Source organism: Adiantum capillus-veneris, chromosome 13, assembly GCF_014529385.1.
Source record: "Adiantum capillus-veneris isolate H3 chromosome 13, ASM1452938v2, whole genome shotgun sequence".
Taxonomy (NCBI): domain Eukaryota; kingdom Viridiplantae; phylum Streptophyta; class Polypodiopsida; order Polypodiales; family Pteridaceae; genus Adiantum; species Adiantum capillus-veneris.
The window spans coordinates 129,777,153-129,802,505 of NC_140943.1; the positions used below are offsets into that span (position 1 = coordinate 129,777,153).

Below are 25,353 nucleotides of genomic sequence, written 5' to 3' on the forward strand. Positions count from 1 at the left end.
AAATTGTTGCATTCTTGTGGGTGGTATGTGCTGAAAACGCCAGTCATGGGCTCCCAAAAACGCTAGGTATGTTGATGACAAAAACGCCAGGTGCTGTGGGATGTTGCGGGAAGATCTGATGCAAAAACGCTATCTACTGGGACTTGTTGCAATGGTGCTGATGCAAAACGCCAGGCTGGTGTAGTTCCAAAAACGCTAGTGGAAGGGGTTTGATGGCGATGATCTTCTTGCTTGGAGGAGAAAACGCCACCAAGGGGTCTTGCTGAGAAGTTGCCTATTGAGCAATGGTTCTCCTGCTGCTTCTTCTGCCAATTAGTGCTAGTTTAGGTTTGCTTATATACAAACTTACTAAATTTGCCCTACCTACTTTCCAACAAAAGTCACTTAAAAATAATAAGTGAAAAATGTCAAAAATAGGTAAAATAGGCTAAATACATTGGAAAATTCCCCTGAAGGATTCTGATGGGAATGCTTATGATCATGCCGTGTGCAACCAGAGGATATGCATCTACACTAAGTGACTGGGCATGCACGGTCTACGAATAGAGTCACAAAAGTGCCAGATCACTTCTAATCTAGATTGACTGGATTGATTGAACCCTTGTCGTGTTGTGGCTTGTCCATGGACACATAGGGTTGGATGTGTCACGTGACATCCCCTTCTTTTCAAAGTAAGGTACTGATACCGAACTGTATGGCGTCGAGGGAGATCGCCAATAGCATTCGAAATCTTGGAAGGGACTCTTCGCCGGCCCACTCTGATGTGTGGGTCGTGTGGTACTTGAACTTCATAAAGGTCTGCAACGCTTGCTTCTTTGGGCCGCGCCAAAAGCGACAGAAAGTCTCTTGTGGCTCCTTCGATGCTTCAACTTCGTTGAGAGTCATGCTTCTTTCTTCTTCAAGAATCTCCATGGCTGAAAATTCCTGAAACCACTTCCAACACAAAAACATGAACATACCTATTCCATGTAAAGGGAGTGGTAAAAATCTTGTCTTCCTTAAAGATTGTGCATTCAATGTAGATGGACAAAGAGACGGAGTGTCGAACCGTTCACCACACACACGCAAACAATGAGATCGAATCTTTCTCGTATGATCTAGAGCAATCAACTGTGGCAATTCACAATGGAAATGCCCATGCTTGGTGCTCATACTTTCATGTGCTCTTTCTACAACTGTGTCATGCCAAGGAAGAGACATGGAATGTGACGTCCTTGAATGCATACTTTTCGGCTTTTCATGAACAATCCGCTTACATTCGTGCTCATTCATGAGTGAAACGTGCTCAACGTACAATATGTCATGTCTAATAAAAGGGATCACATAAAGACGCTGACTAAAATACAGGAAACGATTACGAATGAAACACTCAAACAAATGCGTGCGTATCAATCATGCGAACACATAATACTTCTTGTGAGGGTTCTTTGGACCTAGGCTCGAGAGCCAAGATCGATTCTTCTTGAGGGGGTTTTTTGGACCTAGGCTCGAGAGCCAAGAGCGATCCTTCGTGATTGATCGAATCTGCAACGAGGTTAGCTTCGCTAGAAAAAGCATCAACTAACACATCATCCTTGTGAACAATCACATCATCTTCATGCAACTTATCATGCTTGTGAGAAATCACATCTTGATCATGCTCATCATTATCATCCAAATCATCATGCAAATCATTGTCATTCAAAGCATCATGCTTATCATCATCAATCAAATCATCATGCCTCTCATAATCATGCAAATCTTGTGTGTCATGCTTTGGAGAAGAAGAGACTGAGAGAGTCTCCGTCTCCTGAATCTCTTGCATCTGTGCCGGCACTTGAGAAAAGAGTCGCAAGAACTGTTGCATGTGTCGGTCACGCTGTTCTTGTCTTGCCTTTCTTTCTGCTTCTCTTTCTGCTTTTGTCTTTTACGTGTCTGCGTTTCATTTTTGCCATTCTTTTTGCATTTCTTGCTTCGCGTTCTAAATTCTATGCCAGAAACATCATCTCCAACTCCTCCATAGGAGTTAGTGCAATCATTGTCGTAGATGGGGAAGGTTCCGAAAAACCTTTTGGTGGGGAAAATTCTTCTTCGCCTCTCTCATGCTCATCACCTCCAAGCGAAGTATCCATTTCGCTTTTAGTGATGACCATTCTGAAGTCGTGGGTTCTTGGGGGTTCTTGTGGTCTTGGGTTTTTAAGCTCACAAGGAACTTGGACTCTTGGGGTTCTTGAGGTTTTCTTTCGCTTGCAATCTGTGTTTGAGAAGGATCTTCTCTTCACCCGAGTTCTACTTCTTTCTGCGAGCGCACCCCTTGGTGGCCTTGCGCTTATACCAAGGTTGCTTTTTCCCACCTCACGTCGATTGGCCGGCCGCTAAGTGCACGGTCCACTCTCAATGAGTGAGAAGAGACACAAGGGGAGGCTGGACAAGTCCTTCTTTCCTGGGATTCCTGTCACTCTTCAAAAACACGATTAGGAATCGACACGCCCAAGTGAACTTGGGTTCGTGCGACCTCAACAAGCAAAAAAAAAATCTGTGGTTCTTTCCTTGAGTGATACAGAACACTGCCAAAGCTCTGATACCAATGTTAGGTGCAGCGGAATGAATGTTTGCACTTTGCTCAAGATGAGTGCTCCGAACTGTACTCAAGGTTCCCTTTGTTCTTATGGAAGGTAGAGCCTTCCGTTTTTAATGAGAGAGTGTTATGATCACAACAAAGTGAATGGACACTGTGTGTGCAAGTGTATGAGACTGAGAGATAGAGAGGGAAGAGAGATACGACACCAGAGACGTTGTAAAACCCTCTTCCGAGGGCCCCACTCTCGTCGGCGAGAGTGGTCTACTTATGATTGCACAAACTGGTACAAATGGAATGCATGGGACTGATGCAAGTCTAGGCTATGTCGACGGTGATGACGAAGTCGACCTAAGGGCTGAAATCTGCAATCTTTCTACTGCTATCCAAAAACGCTATGGGCTGAATCTGCGACTAGTCCGAAAACGTTGATTTGGGGGCTGTTTTTGGTGGGTCTTTGACGCTGAAAATCTGCAGGTTTAGGGATGAAAACAGGGGTTCTTAATGCTGAAAATTGATGGTCTTTCCGGGGCTGAATCTGCTACTCTTCGAGGGCTGCATCTGCAACTACTTCATTGCTGAAAATCGCTGCATTGCTGTGGGTGGTATATGTTGAAAACGCCAGTCATGGGCTCCCAAAAACGCTAGGTATGTTGATGACAAAAACGCAAGGTGCTGTGGGATGTTGCGGGGAGATGTGATGCAAAAACGCTATCTGCTGAGACTTGTTGGCGATGGTGCTGATGCAAAACGCCAGGCTGGTGTAGTTCCAAAAACGCTAGTGGAAGGGGTTTGATGGCGATGATCTTCTTGCTTGGAGGAGAAAACGCCACCAAGGGGTCTTGCCGAGAAGTTGCCTGTTGAGCAATGGTGCTCCTGTTGCCTCTTCTGCCAATTAGTGCTAGTCTAGGTTTGCTTATATACAAACTTATTCAATTTGCCCTATCTACTTTCCAACAAAAGTCACTTAAAAATAATAAGTGAAAAATGTCAAAAATAGGTAAAATAGGCTAAATGCACTTGAAAATTCCCTTGAAGGATTCTTATGGGAATGCTTATGATCATGTTGTGTGCAACCAGAGGATATGCATGTACACTAAGTGATTGGGCATGCACGGTCTATGAATAGACTCACAAAAGTGCCAGATCACTTCTAAGACTGACTGGACTCACTGAACCCTTGTCGTGCTGTAGCTTGTCCACAGACACATAGGGTTGGATGTGTCACGTGATAATAAACCCTCCCGTGTACCCTCTGCACCGCTCCGGACCATGCTTGGAGCGTACGAACATGCTAAAAATCGCTCGGCAGCAGCGTTTTCATCACCTCGCAGTTGCGTTTTTTGGGTGGACAGCAGCCACATGGCTTGTGTTTTTCACAGAGGATGAAGTTACCTCCTGCCAGGACACCATTCGGTGGTGGTCCATGCGGTCTCTCTGTGACTGCTGCCGTACAAGGTATCTTCGACGTCGGCTTGATCATCTATGGGCGTACGATCCTTGGAAGATCCATTCATTCTAGCCATCATTCGGCGGTTGCACACTCCAGAGTGGGTGGTGAGTTGTGGTTTGCAATGGACACACCTATGCACTCATTAGAGGAGTTCACACGAGATATGGCCATGCTCATGGCATATGGGATTCTGACATTCCAAGAGAGAACGCCACCATCTTGGGTGGACAGACACTTACCACTTGACCTCGACACGTCAGATCACTTGCTTACATAGGAGCATTTACATGGACTTAGAGAGAGGATCTTGGATCTCTTCTTGGACAGGTTCATTGCTTGGATCTACAGACTGGAGTGGGACTTCAATGCTTTGGACTCTCTTAGAGAGTTTACCTGTGAGATGCGGGAGATCAGGCATCATTTTGTACCTACATCCGGAGTCACTCGGAGCTTGGCTTGGATGGTAGTGCAGTTGCTATTCTACACTCCTGACCATTTGGATTGCTACCTTCAGAGTTGCTTACACTCACCCTTGGTAACCTTACAACAAACGTATCCTTTGACTTGGGCTGTAGGCCACTCCCAGCTCATTCACATTGAGAGCCACACCGAGATGCGGTTTGGTGGCGTTGTTAGCGCGGATTCTGTTTTGGTTGACACCGAAGGATTGGAGGTAGGAGATATAGGCAAGACGGCACATACAGATTGGTCTGGCCTTTCCTCTTCTTAGAGGATCTTCACAGCGCAGATTGCTCAGTCTGGCTTTCTGGCTTTCCTTCTTCATGGAGGATGATCACGGTGCAGACAGCTTGGTCTGATCAGACTTCTTCTCAGAGGCCCTTCACAACGCGGACTATAGAGTTTGGCTTTCTCCTCATCTTGGATTACCCTACCTACTGACATGACACCATCCGGTGGTGGTCCGTGCGGTCTATCGATGATTGCTGCAGCTTACGGTAGCTTCTACAATGCAGACTGTTGAGTCTGGCTTTCCTTGATTCGGAGGACGTTTATGGTGTAGATTGCTACATCTGGCCTTTTTGGAGTTTTACACAGCTTGGCCACCTGGCCACATTGGGTTGCGGGTTCATGCATTGACGGCTTTCGATCATTCTCATGACGGTTCTTGGGCTTCTCCATTTTCTCCAGACTATTTGACTACAAACACCACAAATCCTATTGGGCAGGACACTTGCAGGTCTATTGGCACTTCTTTCACGACAAGGAGTTGTTTTCACACTTAGTTCGGGACCTTCACGTAGTACCTTCTCATTGCATTAGCGGAGTACAGCAGTGCGCTACACTGCTCGTGACGGCATCTTTCCATGGAGATTTCTTGGCGGTCGGGACACCCCAGACTGCTGCTATAGTCGCAGAGTTCGTTGGAGTATTGTCCTTCAATGGACATCGTAGCAGACATCTTTAGCATCTGCCTCACATCTTCGGCTTTATGCGGTTTGTTAAGCATCGGGTGCTGAGAGGGGGTGTTAAACTTACACCACTCTGTTGCTTCAAACTTCTAGGGCATACATGTATGGCTAGTATGTCTTCGGGCAGGCCACCCATAGTCTAGGTTGTACTTGGTCCGACCGCCCGAGTTTGGGGCTGGCCGCCCACTTTTGTTCGGGCGCCCACATACATTTCCATATATCATTTTTTTCTTGGGCCGTGGGGATTTTTAGCAGGCTTTGCTCTACCTCCCCTTGGGCACCTATTTATGGGGCCAGGGGGGTACCCACTTCCACACATATACTGATTGTACCGAGGGTCTTTTGCTCATGGTAGTCATGGGGGGCTGATCGCCTCCTCTTCACCATACCTCTGGCGTTTGTAATACAAAATTTGCGAAGGGTCACATTTTTTAATAAAGTGTGAACACCTCATTTGAAAAAAAGACAGTCTCTTAAGGTTGGCTGGCGAGGGGTGTGAATCTTGCCAATTCACACATTTTGGAATACCAAAAATACACCCCGCTTTGGGCAATTTCTTGGGAAACCTCTGTTCCTACTTCATGTGGTTTCCCCTCAAGGTAGTTCGCTTCCCTAGCCCGTCTATTTACGCACGCCAATGTGCAAGGGTGTGACATTTTCATGTCACTGCAAGTCCTCTTGTGCGCAACGTATTCTCTCTCTCTCTCTCTCTCTCTCTCTCTCTCTCTCCCCTCTTGGTCGCCCACGTCTAGATGCATCCTCCCCGTCTCTCACACGGACAGAGATCACCAGACTCATACGCCAAGATCTGATTCAACTAGATACCAAGAGCACATGGATACAGCCGACACAAGAGTGGAGCACGAAGATGGCCTTCTACAGAGAGCATCTTCTCCAACTCACGGGGGACGGTTTTGTGACTAGGCCTGCATACATGGATACATACTTATCTTATGGGATACGATGCGCTATTGGGCAGATACACACATCCTCACATCAGCTCCAGATCGAGACTGGCCAATCTCGAGGGGTATCAGTAGGGGCTAGGATATGTCACCTATGTCGCTTAGAGCCAGAGACAGAGCTGCACTACACATGTCATTGCCCGACATACTATGAGATACGAGGCCGCTTCCATCGTCTGTTTAGAGAGGGTTTTGGACCATTTTCTAGAGTCACGAGATACAAGGATCAGAGATGTCTCGGATTGTTCCTACTAGAGCTACGCAGACTTAGGGAGAGATTGCTGAGGACATCAGGGGAGAGACAGTCTCAGAGATAGATCACAGATTTCTTTACACCAGCCAGGGAGAGCCAGAGGAGTAGTCATCACAGTAGATCTCAGAGCCCACCCACACTATAGGTACGTTGATTGATCGAGCCATTGAGCTAGGCAGATCCAGACGCCCATGACTTCGAGGGGTCTCCCACCATCGACAAAGGCTGTAGCAAAAGATCCAGATCACTCTAGCTCGACATGCAAGACGCCCAACCAGAGTTGTAAGGTGTAGCGGAAGTGAAAGTTGAACTTTGCTCAAGATGAGTGCTCCGAACTGTGCTCAAGGTTTCCTTTTACTTATGGAAGGGAGAGCCTTCCGTTCCTTTAGTGAGAGTGTGCAAATGATCACAAACAAAGTGGATAAACATTGTGAATGAAGGTGCTGAGACTGAGAGAGAGAGAGAGAGAGAGAAGAATACGACACCAGAATGTTGTCAAACCCTCCTCCGAAGGCCTTACTCTCTATGGCGAGAGCGGTCTACTATTGATTGCACAATTCTCTACAATGCAATGGACTTGCCCACGATGTCGACGTCGATGAGGACGACGACGAGACGGGCTGAAATCTAAAAACGCTAAGGGCTGAAATATACAAATCTTGTATCTGCTGAATTCTGACTCTAGGTTGATGACGACGATGCAACGACGACGCGCTGAATACGCAAATGCTGAAATCTGCGTTTACCGGGCTGAATCTGCAAACTTCGGTGGATCTGACTGTGCGGCGAGGGTGTGTTGCGAGAAGGTGAGATCTGCGAGGTTTGGGGGTTCTATAGCGGAATCACAAGGCTGAAAACTGAAAACGTTGGCTGAATGGACTGATCTAACGCCATGGATTTGCAAAACGCCGAGGCAGATCTGCAATGCAAAAAACACTGGCTGTTTTGATGCTTGATGCAAAAACACTATGCTGGATGTTGGACTCCGCTACCGCCGGGGCTGATCTGCAATGCAAAAACGCCAAGGTTGGTTTGATGAAAAACGCTAGTCTGTCTGTTGGTTGAAAACACTAGGTTTACCGCTGGGAAAGGGCTTGTTGAGAAGGTGCCTGTTGAACTCTTGTTCTTGCTGTCTCTTCTGCCAAAAATGCTAGCGCTAGGGTTTCTTATATACTTGTTGTTCTAAATTGCCCTACCCAGTTCCCAACAAAAGTCACTTAAAAATAATAAGTGAAAAATGGCAAAAATAGGGAAAATATGTTTTTTTTTGCATTGTAAAATGCTCCTGATGGAATCTGAAGGTAATGTTGATGATCATGTTGTGTGCAACCAGAGGATATGCATCTACTCTAAGTGCCTGGGCATGCACGCTCTGCGAATAGACTCACAAAGGTGCCAGAACACTTCCTAGGCTAGATTGATTGAACTGGACTGAACCCTTGTCATGAAGTAGCTTTGTCCACGTACACATAGGGTTAGATGTGCACGTGACAAGAGTATTGACCATGAAGGATGTTGATGAGACTCGACAGCGACCGATAAGAGATTTCATTTGAACCCACCACCCCCCCTCCCTCTATCTCGTTTCAGTTACGGATCAGCTTCAGATTCATTTCCTTAGTGTTTTAGTGTTTTCAGTCTTAGTTCTTTGTACTTTCCGTACTCAGACATGGTATCAGATTCACCAATTGTAACTTTTTGGTCTCATAGGTCATTTTGGCCTTTTGAAGACGTTAATATAACATTTCATTTCATTTCATCGGAGACGAGTGCCACCTTTCAGCGGCCTCTCTATACTGGATCTACCCATCTGGGATATCCTGGGATAGAGGACAAGGAGATAGAAGTTGATGGTCAGATTTGGATGGGATCAGTCATGTATTTGTACATACTACATATTCTCAGTTTTAGCTTAGTTTTAGCTTTGTAGACTCAAACATCACTATGATGTTGAGTAGATCTTTTTTCTGTTTCAGTAGACGAGAGATGTATTACCAGATGTATAGTTTCTTGTCTCATGGGCCATTTTGGCTCTTTCGAGACGTTAATATATCTTTCTTTCTTTCTTTCTTTCTCTCTCTCTCTCTCTCTCTCTCTCTCTCTCTCTCTCTCTCTCTCTCTCTCGTTATATACGCTTGTTTACTATTATTATCTCTACACCATGGCATCACACGTTGCTACTCCGCATGAGCATGGTGCTACTAGCATGAAGCAACCAATGGAGGATTAGTTCTTTCTTCTTGCCGACTTCACATACTTGGAGTCTCGAAGGCTCCTTTCTATCTTGCTTCACGCCCAGGTCTTGTTTTCGCCCGTGATCAAGAGTCCCTCATCTCTTTGAACTTCTCGTGGTCCCTTTTTTTTAGGACGTCACGGAGCTTAAAGTTACTTCCCTTGGCTCAAGATTGATGAAATGGACGCCCTACTCCAACTAGTGCATGGTGGACACTTAGCTGACGATTTGGACACATTTTTAATCTATCTATGGCCTTTTTTTGGCACCAATGGTATAATTGAATGTTGTTCACGTTGGAGATGGACCAGAAGATCTTGGACGCTTACTCACAGAATTTCCATGACCTCGACAAACGTTTTGGAGGATATGCAAGCTCTCTTGGAAATAATATATGTATTTGGATTGCAACCCATATACCCACTTGAGGTATCGCACATTCCCATGGAAATACAGATCCGACCATACTTTGGTTGTCATGAGGGGTGGCCGAATGATTGGGGATCCTCCTCACTGTGTCACCGCTTTGCCAACATCTTTAGGCAACTTCAACAATTGCAAGTTAGTCAACAAAACAATAGCGAACGAAGTTGTCAAACATATCGGCCACTTCCGTAACGCACAAGGATTGTCTAGAGCGAAAGACACATGTTTCTACAACAATGACTACTTCAATGAATCTCTTCAATACTCCAGGTACTTTGTCTTTTGATAGAGAGATTTTTAATGTTATTTTATGCATGTAAGTGCCCGAGTGGTTGTTTAAGTAATACCATGTTTAGCCCGCATGGCCAATTGTAATGGTGTTACTTGACAATGGCTCTTCTCATAAATTGATTCCTTCTCATGTGGTACATTTTAAGCTCTAGATGAGGCGTGTGCATTGCCTTTAGGTGGTCTGCTAGGTAGAGCATTACTTTGGGATCGATAGACTATAGGTTGGCCCATTGCTCGATCTCCGACATTAGCACTATTTTGAAGTCATATCAACTTTCCCATTATGGGCTGACCATTTTCTTTGTGAACATTTGATGGTGTGTCTCATGTGATTGAGGGATTCCTTTCTTGTGTGACCACTATATCTGGTATGTTTTCATTAGGGGGTTTCCACCTTTTTGTGGATCAACTCTTGCTCTTAAGCTGAAGCTTTTGCTTGGCAGCCATCTCGGTTCTTGGCAACCTTATGGGTTTGGTCTGACAAAGGACGACAAGATAGCTGGGCAGATCTTACAAGCCGCTATTTGTTGCTCTTGATGGATGACCTCTTGGATTGAATTTTAGGTGTGCAACATTTCAGCAAGATCGTTCTTCGGTCTGGATACCATCAAACACGGATATGCCCTCATGTTGTTCCGAAAAGCGGGTTTCATACATGGGTATGGACATTATCAATTTTTGTGAAAGGTTAGGGTGGATCAAGCAATTTAGCATTCATTGCTAATACATGTGATTAGAGAGGGATGAACTAGGAGATTAATTCAATGCAACAAATGTAGCTTGATTAATCAACACACACAAATCATTTACAAGCCTCTTGTATAGGCAGCACATGTGACCTTTACACATTTCCAAGGGACAGTTGACTCTTCTCCAAAAGGACACGATGCTAACTTGGTCTTTGATCTTTCACATGGCCTATAGGGCATCACATGGGACACATGGCTTATCACACGGTTTCATATGGGTTATGCTTACATGGCTGACACATTCAATACGGGAAGTTCTTATGGTGCAACAAACCCAGCACCTCAACAACCCTCCCCGTGTGGGTTTTGTTGCACAATAGGTTGATAATGATAAGTAGCTTTCACACAAACTGTCTCCTCTCAAAACACACAAAGAGTGAGGTACACAAATTGTCTCCCCCTCCTTACACAAAGATTGTAGACACACAATCCTCCCCTAGAACACAACTAGGTAGAAGGAACACAAAGTGTCACAAATTGTTGACGTGTCAAAGCCTTGAAGAATGGAGCCAACTTGCAGATCCTGGCTGAGGGGCCTAAACCCTAAGAAGAACAAGTAACAGAAGAAGAAGTCCTACCAACTTATGGGGACCCCGTCCGATGGGGCCCCAGTGACATAAAGGAAGTAAAAAAAAGCAAGACCCACACACGCACTCACGCAAAAAAGAAAATTGATGACGTGGTAGCTGTATGGATGCTCCGCGTTTTCCGCTGACTGTTGACATGGCAGTTGTACGAAATTCCGCAAAACGCGTTGGCAGCTTTTTGGCATTGCTTTTGGACCAAAAGCTTTTCAGTTTTGAAGGCTTTTCACTGTAATTGCTTTTCAGGCCAAGGGCCTTCAAATATGAGGTTAGGGCTTATTCTCTGGCATGCTTCCTGGAGAAGGTGCAGAGTCTGGAGTACCGGCTTGTATTGTGTTGATGCAATATAAAGAAATCCCGAAGGGAGCGCCAAGGTTTGGCGCCAATACTCTCTGGGGTGGAATTCCGCCACTCCGTGTCTCGTGTCGTCTCTCTCTCTCTCTCTCTCTCTCTCTCTCTCTCTCTCTCTCTCTCTCTCTCTCAAGTCAGTTGTTATTGAAGTGCTAAAAGTCTGTTTAGTCTGTTCTTTTCTATTGGCACGTGGTGCCCGTCTTGTGACACAAAACCTCCTCTACACACAAACTAGGGTTAAGAAGCACACTCCTCCCCTGCATATAGACATCCCAGGAGCGGGCTACTGTTATGTGCAACGGAAGTGATTGATGGTGAATGCTCAAGATGAGTGCTCGATGTGAACCCAATGTTCCTTTTACTTCATAAGACAATTCCTTTTACTTCATGAGAGGTGCACTATACTAGATAGAAGAGAGTTATACTGTGAGTGGAGGTTGTGTGTGTGTGTGTGTGTGTGAGAGAGAGAGAGAGAGAGAGAGAGAGAGAGAGAGAGAGAGAGAGAGAGAGAGAGAGAGAGAGAGAGAGAGAGAGATTGATTTATCGTCCACGTAGGTCATATATGACCCATGGGACCATCACAAAAGACATTACATCGACTTGTTGCTTCTGAGTGAAGCCATCGGATACATATCAGTTAAGGATTGAGGGTCCAATCATTGGGATAAGGGAAAAAAAAGGAAACAAGATCTAGGGAGGGTTGGACAGAGCCTTTTTGGGGGCTCGAAATTTTTGAATGATGGCTTTACCACCTCGATAGACTGCCCATTTACCTTGCTTGCGGGCTTCGTGCATCTTCTTGAGCTCGCTCTTTTTCATCTTCAATTGAGTTGTGGTCAGCTCCTCGTTGATCCAAATCTTTGTCTCTTTGAGGAGTCGGGCTTGTCGTAGTAATTGCATCTTATCCTCTCTATCTTTGAAAGTAAGAAGACAGTGTTCGGGTGGCACTTGCCTGTGTGTATCGTTGATCCAAGAAACCTTTTCAAGCTTGATGTTAATTGGTTGAAGGATGTCGTTGAGCTTGGTGATCGCTTCCTCGAGAGTGTCCTCGATTGTACACCATGGCGAGGGGAGCCCACCAATGCGAACCTTGAGGGCATTTTCTTCTTGAAGTCTTTGTTCGTGAAGCTTTGGTGTCACGCAGGTTTGGACTTTGGCAAAGGCGATCGATTGGGCTTGAGTAACCTTTGATTCGACTTCCTTTGCTTTGTCGGTGGCAAGCTCGACCATGGAGTCAAAGCGTGCCTCAAGCTTGCCAAGGCGAGCTTTGAGGTCACGGTTCTCCTCCATTACCTGGTCGAGGGTTGCTTGGAGTTGTGCAATCTGTGTGAGCTTGCTCGGGGTTGCAACGATTGTTACGAAGCTTGGTCGACTCCTCGCGGGCTTAGGAGTGTTCATTCTGGGAGAGGGTCGGCTACCGTGGGAACAAACCCTAGGTAGAGAGTTTGTTGGAATAGGCTTAGTGCTCTCAAAACAAAAGCCAGAGGCTCGGGCAACCGAGATTGTTTCTTGAAGCCAAGACCTTCGTGCAGCCGAGATTCGTGCAGGGCAAGAACTTTGTCGGGGCTGTGAAACTGTCGACTTGCAGCAAGCGAGGCCAGGGCGGGCTCGAGTTTGTCGGTGCAGGCGAGGCCAGGGCGGCAAGTGCAACTGGGGCAGGGCTGGGTTGTTAACGCCCCCCAACAGGGCAGCCCCTCGCCAGGGGGAGACTAGGCTTTATTAACATCTACGCGAGAGAGAGAGAGAGAGAGAGAGAGAGAGAGAGAGAGAGAGAGAGAGAGAGAGAGAGAGAGAGAGAGAGAGAGAGAGAGAGAGAGAGAGAGAGAGAGAGAGAGAGAGAGAGAGGGGAAAAGGGGAGGGCATGGATTCTCTCTCTCTCTCTCTCTCTCTCTCTCTCTGTGCGTCCGTTCATGGAAGCTTTGGCATGAAGGGGTGAGCAGCATGCAAGGTCGTGGAGCTTATTTGTGCATGGAATTGCATGCGCTTGCATGGCTCTTGCATGGAAGCCGAAGAAGAAATACCATGTGCTGCTGTCCCAAGTCGGGGAAGAAGCCGAAGCTTCTGGTCCGCGTGCAGTCCCTCTAAGCTTGGAAGGAGACCAATTTCAAGTTGCTCAAAAACGCGCCGGCTTGGGCTTGATAGAAGCGCCTAGGCGAGCTAGGGAATTCCCGTTGCTGCAGTGCATCCGGAATCTACTCATAGCACGAGCTCTCATCGAATTCTCCATCACGCAAGTTGCCGATTGTCTGCACAGGTCAATTACTGTTGTTTTCCACACATTGGCCAATTTCAAAACATTATTTGGCCATTTAAATTGTTTAAGGGCATGTGCCCACACCGGCCTATGCTCGTTCAAGACAAGCTACCAGGGAAAATCTCTCTTGGAGGGAGTTAATTTCGGCAAGTACAAGGCCTTGGCACAGCGCAGGTGGCAGGTCACTACAACAAGTCGGAGAAAAATTGCAGAAACAATAATGTCCATGAATTTGCATGCCTTGAAGAAGTTCGACATGTGATACCACGCTCTCATCGATTCAAGGACCGCGGAATGGGGTAACAAGGTTACGAGAAGGTCGTGGTTTTAAGGATTTTCCACGACCGCAAGCATGCAAGGGCATGCAAGACCGCCCTAACTGTGGCATGCCAAGATGATGATGTGGATAATATTCGTCTCTGACCTTCAAAGACAAGGTATGACTATTTGTTGCACTTTTCTTGTTTGATTCATTCTCTGTGTGCAGCTGTTAAATGTATGCTCAAGCACGGCTCACTTGGTCTTCAACCTGTTGTTTTGATCATTGAGCAAGGCTCATTAAGTGCATACACCACTGTGGTGTTGCGTACACCACTTCAGAGTTAACCCTTGTGACTTTTTATCATGCATGGCATGTATATACTTACAAGGGCAATGTCCGAAGCAAGGCTTTCATTTTTGTCCTGCTAGCATTTGGAGTATGCTAGGAGCATATTCATTTGGGAAATTTTTACAATTGTATGGTATGACCATTTCATGGCACATCAGGCAAAAGTGCTCGGCATGGCCGACCATTTATCACAGCCTGCAAAACAGATAGGAGTCTCTTTGTTTTCAGTACTCAAGTTACGCAGGTATGCATTTAAGTATTTTTCTACTTTTCAATAAAAGGTACCATTGGACAAGGTCCATTATCTGTGCATGGTCGACACTGTTGACTCTGTTCGCTATGACATCTGTCGTCAATAGCATTTATTGGCAATGAGGCCGGACATAATTATCTGAAGCATGGCTTCTCTTGAGTACCTTGATAGAGCACGCTCGTCAAAGGTTACATTTTGCTTCAAAGGCAAGGCCAGGGGCCCATTTTTCAGTATCTCAAGGAGATAGGCATGGCTAATTTCAATTGTAATCGTTCGACAAGGTCGATTCTTTCCGTCATGTTATCTGCATCTCACCAGCAACATCAGTTGGCTATCAGCAAGGCTTCAATTTATGTGACGTAGGGCTTCAATTTACGCATCTTGCATTGAGATTCCCCACGTTCGGCATATGCTATGAGCATACAAACTTGGGAAGGATTTGGCAATATGTTTGTAGGTTATTTCACTACGTGACAGAAGGGCGTATATGATACAAGGGACATATATGTACATTCGACAGCTCCCACCCGTGTAGCAGATATGGCTATGAGCCATTTTCACACGAGTTTTTGTTTCTTCCACGGAATCTCTGGCCAACTGGTTACAACAGCGACCAGGTTAGCCAATTTTATGTTCTTTTTATTTTTCCATGTTTACACCTTTGATTGGAAACTACTGTTTTTGTGCAAAGCAAAGTGCTTTGACGATTTTCATGAAGCAAGGCTTCTCCCTTGTGCCAAGGAACTGCCAATGACTTGTCATCAAGGGCCGTGGCACACAAGTTTGAAAAAACTGGCAAAATAAGGAATATCACCTCACAGAATTCCTATCAGTTTAGATTGTGCAAGGCATTTATGGTTTGGGCTCTCACGTTGAGGCCATCACTTTTGGCAAGGGCTTAAGATTATGTATGCACGGCATGCTAGCTAGGTGGAATCACTTCTACCACCTCAGGAAACACGCTTCCGCTATAACACCAGACCCTTTGTCAAGGACAAGATACGTTCTGGATTGTTTTTGGGTTGCTGTAAAAAACAACAACACTTAAAAGAACTTAAAACTTGGACTTAATTCAAAGGCAAAGTGCTATCATTAAGTCACACTGGTGTAGTCACAACCACATACATGGTAGGTGGGTTAGTCTGTGACTTGTTTGTGTTTTTCTGTTACCTCCCTCGATGAGAGAGTTGTAGCAGAAACCTGTTGCATGCTTATAGGATAAGCTGCACGTTAGGCCTAAGTGCACAAGAGCATGGCAATCAACTATACAGGTCATAGTCGTTTAAGGAACGTTCCTCAGCCCAGCATGCTCTTCTTCTCTCTCGCTCTCTCTTTAAGGGAATCATGAAAATCTTCTATGAAGCTTTTGATACGTGTTTTGCTCGTGAGTCAGTCTGAGCCAAGGTGCTCTAACTCTCAGCTAGCACGTGGCTAAGATGCTACTCAAATTAGTCTTCATCGGTTCGTCGAACACTAATTTGCACAAGGGCTATGAGCCACACAGGCTAAGAGCCATTGTCAGGCCAAGGGTAAGACCCAACTATTGGCATTCTTTGGGTGATTGTTTCAAGAGTGAACAGATCTACCCAGGGAAGTATACATCGACGATAAGGGACAAGCAAGGGTCTTGTCATTCAGGATGTTTACAATGTCATTTTTGCACTACATGTTTTCAGTGCGACACTCAACTTGAGTTTTTGATAAATCTTCAACTCACAGTAGCTGATCTCTATAAGAAAGTAAAGATGCAGTAATCAGTTGAGACAGCATGGCTGTGCACAAGAGCTAGGCAGTTCACTTGTGTGGATTTCTTGCTCTCTCTATAACACTATGGAGTGTCTATGGACATCTTGTTTGGGGTACGACTCGAAGGGTGCTTGCTAAATCACCCCATAAGCATTAAGGATCACAGTTTGATCTCTCACAATTAAACTTTCAAGGAAAGAATTCCGCAATCTACCACACGGTAGCGGACGAATTCAACTTTTCGAGTTGATTCCAATCATTATGTACATGGTTAACTATGTTGGTTACCGTTGCCTGTTAGTTGAGCAGTTTCTTTAGAGGGTCTTACCAAGGGGTTTGACTACGTAGATGTTAACCAAAGGGGTTGGATTGCGTAGGCAACACCCACGGTTTCCAGTGCAAGTCGTATAAATACGCTTGAATATTTCAAAGCCATGCCAAGGGCATGTTGGAACAGAGTATTTTGGACCGTAGCGTCCATTGTACCTTAAGCTGTTACGAACCTAGTTGTAGGGTTCGATTTGGCACATGTTGTCACATGGGATACAGCATGGTCTAGGAACTCAAGGAGTTCAGTTTAGCTCGTGTGGAGCATGATAATGAGGGTCCCTCTCACTCTTGTCGCTGAGTGTTTGCAGTTACCTCCACACACAAGTACCAGCTCGTACTTGATGGATGTCGCTTTTCTTGATATCCTTGTTTGAGACATATTCCACATGTGGAGAATATGAGTCTCTTGGACTGACACTGGCGCCAACTTTTTACCATGTGTCGCGACGAAGTCCCTAGGTGCGGGTGTATCCATTGGTTCGACCATTTTAAGCCCACAATATCAGGAGCAATTTCAGTGGCCAGAAATTGTCGGATACTAAGTACAAACTTGTTACGATTACAAGTGCTGTGAAACCACCTTCACGGAGGGTCGTTTCTACATATAGCTAAGTATGCTATGTACGTGAGAATGTCTCATGGTTGGTACCTAGGTGTGACTAGGTTGTCACATTCTGTTATGGTCAAACTTTTGTTGCAAAATATGCTATATTCATGAGAATGTCTCATGGTTGGTGCCTAGGTGTGATCGGGTTGTCACATTCTCTTATGGTCCAAATTTGTTGCAAGACTTTCACGTACGAACCGTGTAAAGTCTCGTCATGGAATTGCGGTTCGGATATGTTTGTGTTAAATGCATGCACACTAGGTGTTATGGGCCCTAGTGTTTAACACAAATTTATTCGGAGCGGCATGCAAATTCATGGACATTATTGTTTCTGTAATTTTTTGCACTGCCAGTGCAATCTCTCGTGCAGATTTAGTATGCGTTTACACCCTGCCGTACAAGGTGATGGCTGAGTATCGGTGTTCGTGATTGGTTGTTTGAAACTCCAATTTGCTTTCAACCTCGTATCAGAGCTCAGGGGGAGGGGAGAGCCATGGAGGAGGGGAAAAGACTCTCTCTCTCTCTCTCTCTTTGCGTCCGTTCATGGAAGCTTTGGCATGAAGGGGTGAGCAGCATGCAAGGTCGTGGAGCTTATTTGTGCATGGAATTGCATGTTCTTGCATGGCTCTTGCATGGAAGCCGAAGAAGAAACATCATGTGCTGCTGTCCCAAGTCGGGGAAGAAGCCGAAGCTTCTGGTCCGCGTGCAATCCCTCTAAGCTAGGAAGGAGACCAATTTCGAGCTGCTCAAAAACGCGCCGGCTTGGGCTTGATAGAAGCGCCTTGGCGAGCTAGGGAATTCCCGTTGCTGCAATGCATCCAGAATCTACTCATAGCACGAGCTCTCATCGAATTCTCCATCGCGCAAGTTGCCGATTGTCTGCACAGGTCAATTACTGTTGTTTTTCACACCTTGGCCAATTTCAAAACATTATTTGGCCATTTAAATTGTTTAAGGGCATGTGCCCACACCGGCCTATGCTCGTTCAAGACAAGCTACCAGGGAAAATATCTCTTGGAGGGAGTTAATCTCGGCAAGTACAAGGCCTTGGCACAGCGCAGGTGGCAGGTCACTACAGCAAGTCGGAGAAAAATTGCATAGATTTTCAACACAAACAAATAATCATGGCCATGGTTCTCAGAGCTTGAGCGAGATCTGCCCGCCATGATGGTGCCATAATCTCGACAAGCACGAGTGTGGTCGACGATGAATTGAAGAAGTTCGACATGTGATACCACGCTCTCACCGATTCAAGGACCGTGGAATGGGTTAGCAAGGCTACGAGAAGGTCGTGGTTTTAAGGACTTTCCACGACCGCGAGCATGCCCAGACCGCCCTAACTGTGGCATGCCAAGATGATGATGTGGATAATATTCGTCTCTGACCTTCAAAGACAAGGTATGACTATTTGTTACACTTTTCTTATTTAATTTATTCTCAGTATGCAGCTGTCAATTGTATGTTGGAGCACTGCTCACTTGGTCTTCAACCTGTTGTTCTGATCATTGAGCAAGGCTCCTTAAGTGCATACACCACTGTGGTGTTGAGTACACCACTCCAGAGTTAACCCTTGCAACTTTTTATCATGCATGGCATGTATATACTTACAAGGGCAATGTCCGAAGCAAGGATTTCATTTTTGTCCTGCTAGCATTTGGAGTATGCTAGGAGCATATTCATTGGGGAAATTTTTACAATTGTATGGTATGACCATTTCATGGGGGGTGCATAGGACGACTTCTAGTTACAGTACGGCAAGTGTAGGCAAGGCCTATAGTTTGTCATACAAATTTCTTTCTCGCCTATCTTTCATTGGCACATCAGGCAAAAGTGCTCGGCATGGCCGACCATTTATCATAGCCTGCAAAACAGATAGGAGTCTCTTTGCTTTCAGTAATCAAGTTACGCAGGTATGCATATAAGTATTTTTCTACTTTTCAATAAAAGGTACAATTGGACAAGGTCCATTATTTGTGCATGAGCAACACAATTGACTCTTTTTGCTATGACATCTGTCGTCAATAGCGTTTATTGGCCATGAGGCCAGACATAATTATCTGAAGCATGGCTTCTCCTGAGTACCTTGATAGCGCACGCTCATTGCAGGTTACATTTTCTTTCGAAGGCAAGGCCAAGGGCCAATTTTTCAGTATCTCAAGGAGATAGACATGGCCTATTACTGGCCTTGTTGAACGCAACAAGTTTTTCGGCATGGCCGACTCCTTGTCACTGTTTCTACAAACCGACATAGGATGCTTGCCACACAATACTGGTTACAGCAACAACTACCATGTTAGCCACGTTTAAGTTTTCTTGTTTTTTTTTCCATGTTTACACTTTACTTGGCAATTACTGTCATTGTGCAAAGCAAAGTGCTTTGGCAATTTTACATGAAGCATGGCTTCTCCCTTGTGCCAAGGAACTGCCCAATGACTTGCCATCAAGGGCATTGGCATGCGAGTTTGGGGAACTGCCAAAATAGGGAATGTCAGCTCACAGAATCCCTACCAGTTTATTCTGTGCAAGGCACTTATGGTTTTGGTTCTCACGCTTGAGACCGTTATAGTAGCCAAGGGCTTACGTTTTTGCATGCAAGGCATGCTCAGCAGGTGGCATGGATTCCACCACTTTATGCATTATGCTTCCACTATCACACTCGCAACTCTGTCAAGGGCAAACTAAGTGATGGATTGTTGAACCTGATGGTTGGTTGCTGTCAACACCCAACAGCACCAAAAGAAAACTTACTTCACGGGCAATGTGCCAATGCTAAGTCATTTTCATACAATCACGACCGTGCAAGGCAGATAGATCAAGATGTGGTTGTGTTTTTCTGTTACCTCTCTCAATGAGAGAGTCATCGCAGAAACTTGTTGCACGCTTATAGGATACGTTGCTCGTTAGGCATAAGATGCACACGAGCATGGCAATCAACTATACACGTCATAGTCGTTCAAGGAGAGTTTCGCAGCCCAGCATGCTCTTCTTCTCTCTCGTTCTCTCTCTTTAAGGGAATAATGAAAATCTTCTAAGAAGCTTTTGACACGTGTTTTGCTCGTGAGTCAGCCTGAGCCAAGGTGCTCTAACTCTCAGCTAGCACGTGGCTAAGATGCTACTCAAATTGGTCTTCATTGGTTCGTCCATTGAACACTAATTTGCACAAGGGCTATGAGCCACACAGGCTAAGAGCCATTGATAGGCCAAGGATAAGACCCAACTATTGGCATTCTTTGGGTGATTGTTTTCAAGAGTGAACAGATCTACCAGGGAAGTATACATCGACGTTAATGGACAAGCAAGGTTCTTGTCATTCAGGATGTTTACAGTGTCATTTCTGCACTACATGTTTTCAGTTCGACACTCAAGTTGAGTTTTTGATAAATCTTCAACTCACAGTAGCTGATCTCTATAAGAAAGTAAAGATGCAGTAATCAGTTGAGACAGCATGGCTGTGCACAAGAGCTAGGCAGTTCACTTGTGTGGATTTCTTGCTCTCTCTATAGCACTACGGAGTGTCTATGAACGGACGCAGAGAGAGAGAGAGAGAGAGAGAGAGAGAGAGAGAGAGAGAGAGAGAGAGAGAGAGAGAGAGAGAGAGAGAGAGAGAGAGAGAGAGAGAGAGAGAGGGATTGCCTTCTTCTTCGATCGAGAGAGAGAGAGAGAGTCTTTTCCCCTCCTCCATGGCTCTCCCCTCTCCCCGAGCTCTGATACCAGTGTAAGACCAGCGGGTAGACAGACATGCGAATAACCTCCCAACCATCCTATATATAGGTCCCTGGTCCTCTTCCATATATAGACCCCTTTACTGTATGTGTGTCCGGCACATTGCCCGGGCCGCGCCCGTCTAGTCCTACCCTAGGCATGACATTACTCCCCTCTTGGAGAAGCGTTTTCGTCCTCGAAAACACAAGTGGTGGTATCTGCATAAGAACACTAATGTTTTCCACCGTGGCATCCCTCATGGATCCAACGGTTCGTTGAATCGGAACCTGGTTCATTGGGAGGTTCAATGAAATTAAGAGTAACATCTTGATTTTCTACATTGTTGTCCTTGTGCAACCGTCTCCTCGGCTCATCTTTCCATGAAAGTACTATGTTGACATATTCATCAGCAGCAACCAAGTCCTTGACTTGCGGTGGTTTCTTGCCAATAGTCAACCTCATCCAAACTGATGATTAAGGTTGATAACTGGAGAATAACAGGCAGAGACTAGAACTAGCCGTAACATGCCTTTCATCATATGAAGCAAACTCCAAACCAGAAAGGTAACCGATCTAGTTGTTTTACTTCTTGCTAACGTATGCACTTAGCATATCCTTTAGCGTGCTTTACTAACGTATGCACTTTGCATATCCTTTAGTACTAAATAGAATGCTTGGAAGCTACCCATCCTACGCGGGATGAATAGCAACAGTAAGAGTGAGATGCTTTCCCCCAACCACTTACAGACAGTCGCCCACGACTGACGACAAACTATGACTCAATCATTGAGTATCCAGCCATATACTCGATATGGAATGGAGACAACCAACTAGGTTGAAAGCAGATTGGAGTTTCACGCAGCCAATCACAAACACCCATACTCAGCCATCACCTTGTATGGCAGGGTGTAAACTCATACTAAATCTGCAAGAGAGATTGCACTGGCAGTGCAAAAAATTGCAGAAACAATAATGTCCATGAATTTGCATGCCGCTCCGAATAAATTTGTGTTAAACACTAGGGCCCATAACACCTAGTGTGCATGCATTTAACACACACATATCCGAACCGCAATTCCATGACGAGACTTTCCACGGTACGTACGTGAAAGTTTTGCAACAAATTTGGACCATAATAGAATGGGACAACCCGATCGCACCTAGGTACCAACCATGAGACATTCTCATGAATATAGCATATTTTGCAACAAAAGTTGGACCATAACAGAATGTGACAACCCAGTCACACCTAGGTACCAACCATGAGACATTCTCATGTACATAGCCGACTTAGCTATATGTAGAAACGACCCTCCGTTAAGGTGGTGTCACAACACTTGTAATCGTAACAAGTTTGTTTTTAGTACTCGACAATTTCTGGCCACTGAAATTGCTCCTGATACTGTGTGCTTAAAATGGTCGAACCAATGGATGCGACCAGCACCTAGGGACTTCGTCGCGACTGGTAAAAAGGTGGCGCTATTACCTCTCCCTTTTCCTCCTCTCCCTCTTGCCCTTACTCCCCCCCCTCCACCTTCTGGTCCTCCCCCTCCCTCAGCTGCTCATACTTATGTCCCACGCAGTTTTCTCAGCTCTTGCCCTCTATCCTGGGGCACTCATCGGGCTGAAATGTGCGGTGACTCAGAAGGGCCATTGTTAGTGCAGCTCTACCTTATGCATCACAAGCCAGGTTGTGTTCCCTCTTTAATAGGCAGCCGCTCTCAACCTACCCATTCTTTTTTCCTTCCATTCCACGCAGCTTAGGAATGGTCCGAGGATCAAGTTCTACATTTTGTGCATGCACAAACTATGGCTCAGCTTCATTTATGGTTGTCTACTTCCGCTCCGGATGTATTGTCTCCACACTTCCCTTCATGTATTGGTGCTATGGAATGGAGTGATGTTTATTCTTGCTATTCATTGCCTATGGTCATTCATGTATCCTCAGATGTGGTGCTTCCTATGTCTATGCGCATTTGGGGTGTCAAAGCTGCAGCATCGGTAATGCAATGTAAACAAGCTGAGGTCCGCAGTTGGTGCAATGAGACACCATATTTTAGAGAGGGATTGCGGGTTGCTTTCCTACCGCTCGAAGCTCACCCCTTGGATGGCCCAACTGCCTCCAAGAAGATGCGCAGTTAGTCAGATGCTCTACCAATTCTTTCATGCAGACTATGGATTTACATGTAGTTTCTTGGAATGCTAATGGTTTACAGACTTCTCGGGTAAGAGGTTCCGGTAAGCTTTTACTTCGCAGAGATTTACACGCTCATGTAGTAGGCACTGTGGATATATTACTAGTACAAGAGCATAAGATTGCCACTCCCTTTGGTAATCTCATGCCCTCGGGCGCTCACACTTTTTGGGAGCCTGCTTTGGGCCTTCATGGACAGAGTTGCGGTGTATGCATCTCAGTGGGGCCACGTTACTTGGCCTCAGTTCAGCAGCATGGCACCCTTGTGGTTGGCAGAGCAGTCTATGTTTCTATTCGGATTCGGGACTCCATCATTGGTTTTATGTCAGTCTATGCACCCACTACTCCTCGGGAGAGGGCTACTTTTTGGTCCTCCTTGGCTGCTGTTCTACCTGCTGTAGACTCTTGGGTTGTTGGAGGCGACTTCAACGACGTCGAGAGCGACTCTGATTGGTGATCCATCACACCTCCAGTTCTATCATCCATTTCTCCCGATGAGCAGCCAGCTTGGGATCGATTTCTTCTAGCTATTCAAGGTGTTGACGCCTGACACATACCCTCTTTTGGTCACCACCCTGCTACACTTCATTACTCGTGGGGGTTTCAGAGGCAGCAGGGGAGATTATTAGAGCGACTTGATCGTTTTTACATTGGCCCTTGGGCAGCAGCTCTAGGTGGATTTACTACTATTTGGAGAGGGACCAGCCTCTCAGATCATTTACCCATCTCATTGTTTATCTCCTTCACTAGATCCTCTGCACAGAGAAGAGGCTGCCGCATTCGTGACAGTGTTCTCACCACTGAAGTTTTGCAGCAGCAGATTCGTGACTTATGGTCCACGGGTGCTTCTTATTGTGGTCCCCCTAGAGAGTTCCTTGCTCATTGCATTACTCAGTCTAGTATTTACTGCCGTGATCAGATTGCTATTATTCATCGTCAGTTGAGAGTATGTGAGTCTGATCTTCACATTCCTCTTGGTTCCACACAGCACTTGTTTGAGGAGTGGCCTCAGGATGCTTATCTCATTGCTAGACAGACAGAGCTCACAGAGGAGATTCGTTGCATATAGGAGGCTAGGTCTGAGTTCACTCATCATGCTTCAATATCTCATTGGATAGCTAAAGCTGATCGAATGAATAAAGCCTTCTTCGCTGCGCATAAAGAGCGCCCACCTAGCACCACCCTTCGGACTTTGTGCGATGCTCAAGGGGACACTACATATGCATCCTGATGTTATTCTTGATATGTTTGCAGATTATTTTGAGGCATTGTTCACTGCTGATGTATGCACTATTGAGGTTTTACTTACCCGTGAGCAGATCTGGCATCACACTCGACATTGTTGTACAGACACTATGGCAAAGATCTTTGTTGGCACCCTTCACACTTGCAGAGCTTCATGCTGCTATCGAGAGTCTAGATCCATCCTCCTGTCCAGGAGAGGATGCCCTCACTAGAGCTTTCTTTTTGACTTATTGGGATGTATTGCATATACCACTACTTCGCGGTTGTCAGGACATCTTTGCATTAGGATATATGCATCTCGATCTTTGTTCAGGTCTCATATCTCTTATTCCGAAAGGGGGTGACACCACTCAGTTCCGCCAGTGGAGACCTATTACCCTACTCCCTTCGGTCTATAAGATATTAGCGTTACTGATCAGTCATCGCTTGCGATCGTTCTTACCAGATGTTATTCATACTTCTCAGTCATGCTTTGTCATGGATCGATGCATACTGGATAATATCTTCACTTTTTATGAGGCAGCAGAGTGGGCCATATCATCTTCTGAACCTCTCGCTTTTTTCATCCTTGACTTCGAGAAAGCATACGATCGTGTTGAGTGGGACTTTCTCGAAGGATCATTAGTCAGGATGGGTTTCCCTGCGAGATGGATCTCCGGCATTTCCGCTCTCTTTAGGACATCCAGCAGTGCTATTACTATTGGTGGTCGTGTCAGTCGTAGTTTTGAGCTTTCTCGATCTGTCCGTCAGGGATGTCCTTTAGCAGCATATCTGTATCTGTTTGTAGGAGAGACTATGTCCAACTTTCTTCGTGCTCAGAGTCATGTATTTCGTGGCTTGACCATGCCAGTACCTTCAGCTTCAGACCTTCTCGATCAGGAGTTTGCTGATGACACTATGCTGATGTTGCGCTATTTGCTAGTAGCTCTTGATGCCATGCGGGAGGCCCTGGAGGTTTTTTGCATTGCCAGTGGTGCACGCATTAACTGGCATAAATCCTATGGGTTATTGGTTGGTAGTGATGACATACCTACTTGGGGGGTAGCTGATGGTTTCACATGGCTGCAGCCGGGTCAGACATGCAGATATCTGGGCTTTCAGGTTGGATTTGACGTTTCCT

At 45.6% G+C, this 25,353-nt stretch overlaps 1 protein-coding gene and 1 pseudogene across 2 annotated transcripts in view; one reads left to right on the top strand and one right to left on the bottom strand.

Annotated features, from left to right (window-relative positions):
• TSL (Protein kinase superfamily protein) overlaps positions 1 to 25,353 on the top strand; it is a 98,647-nt gene that overhangs the window by 24,253 nt on the left and 49,041 nt on the right. The window lies entirely within an intron of this gene.
• LOC147444869 (uncharacterized) lies at positions 12,027 to 12,690 on the bottom strand (annotated as a pseudogene).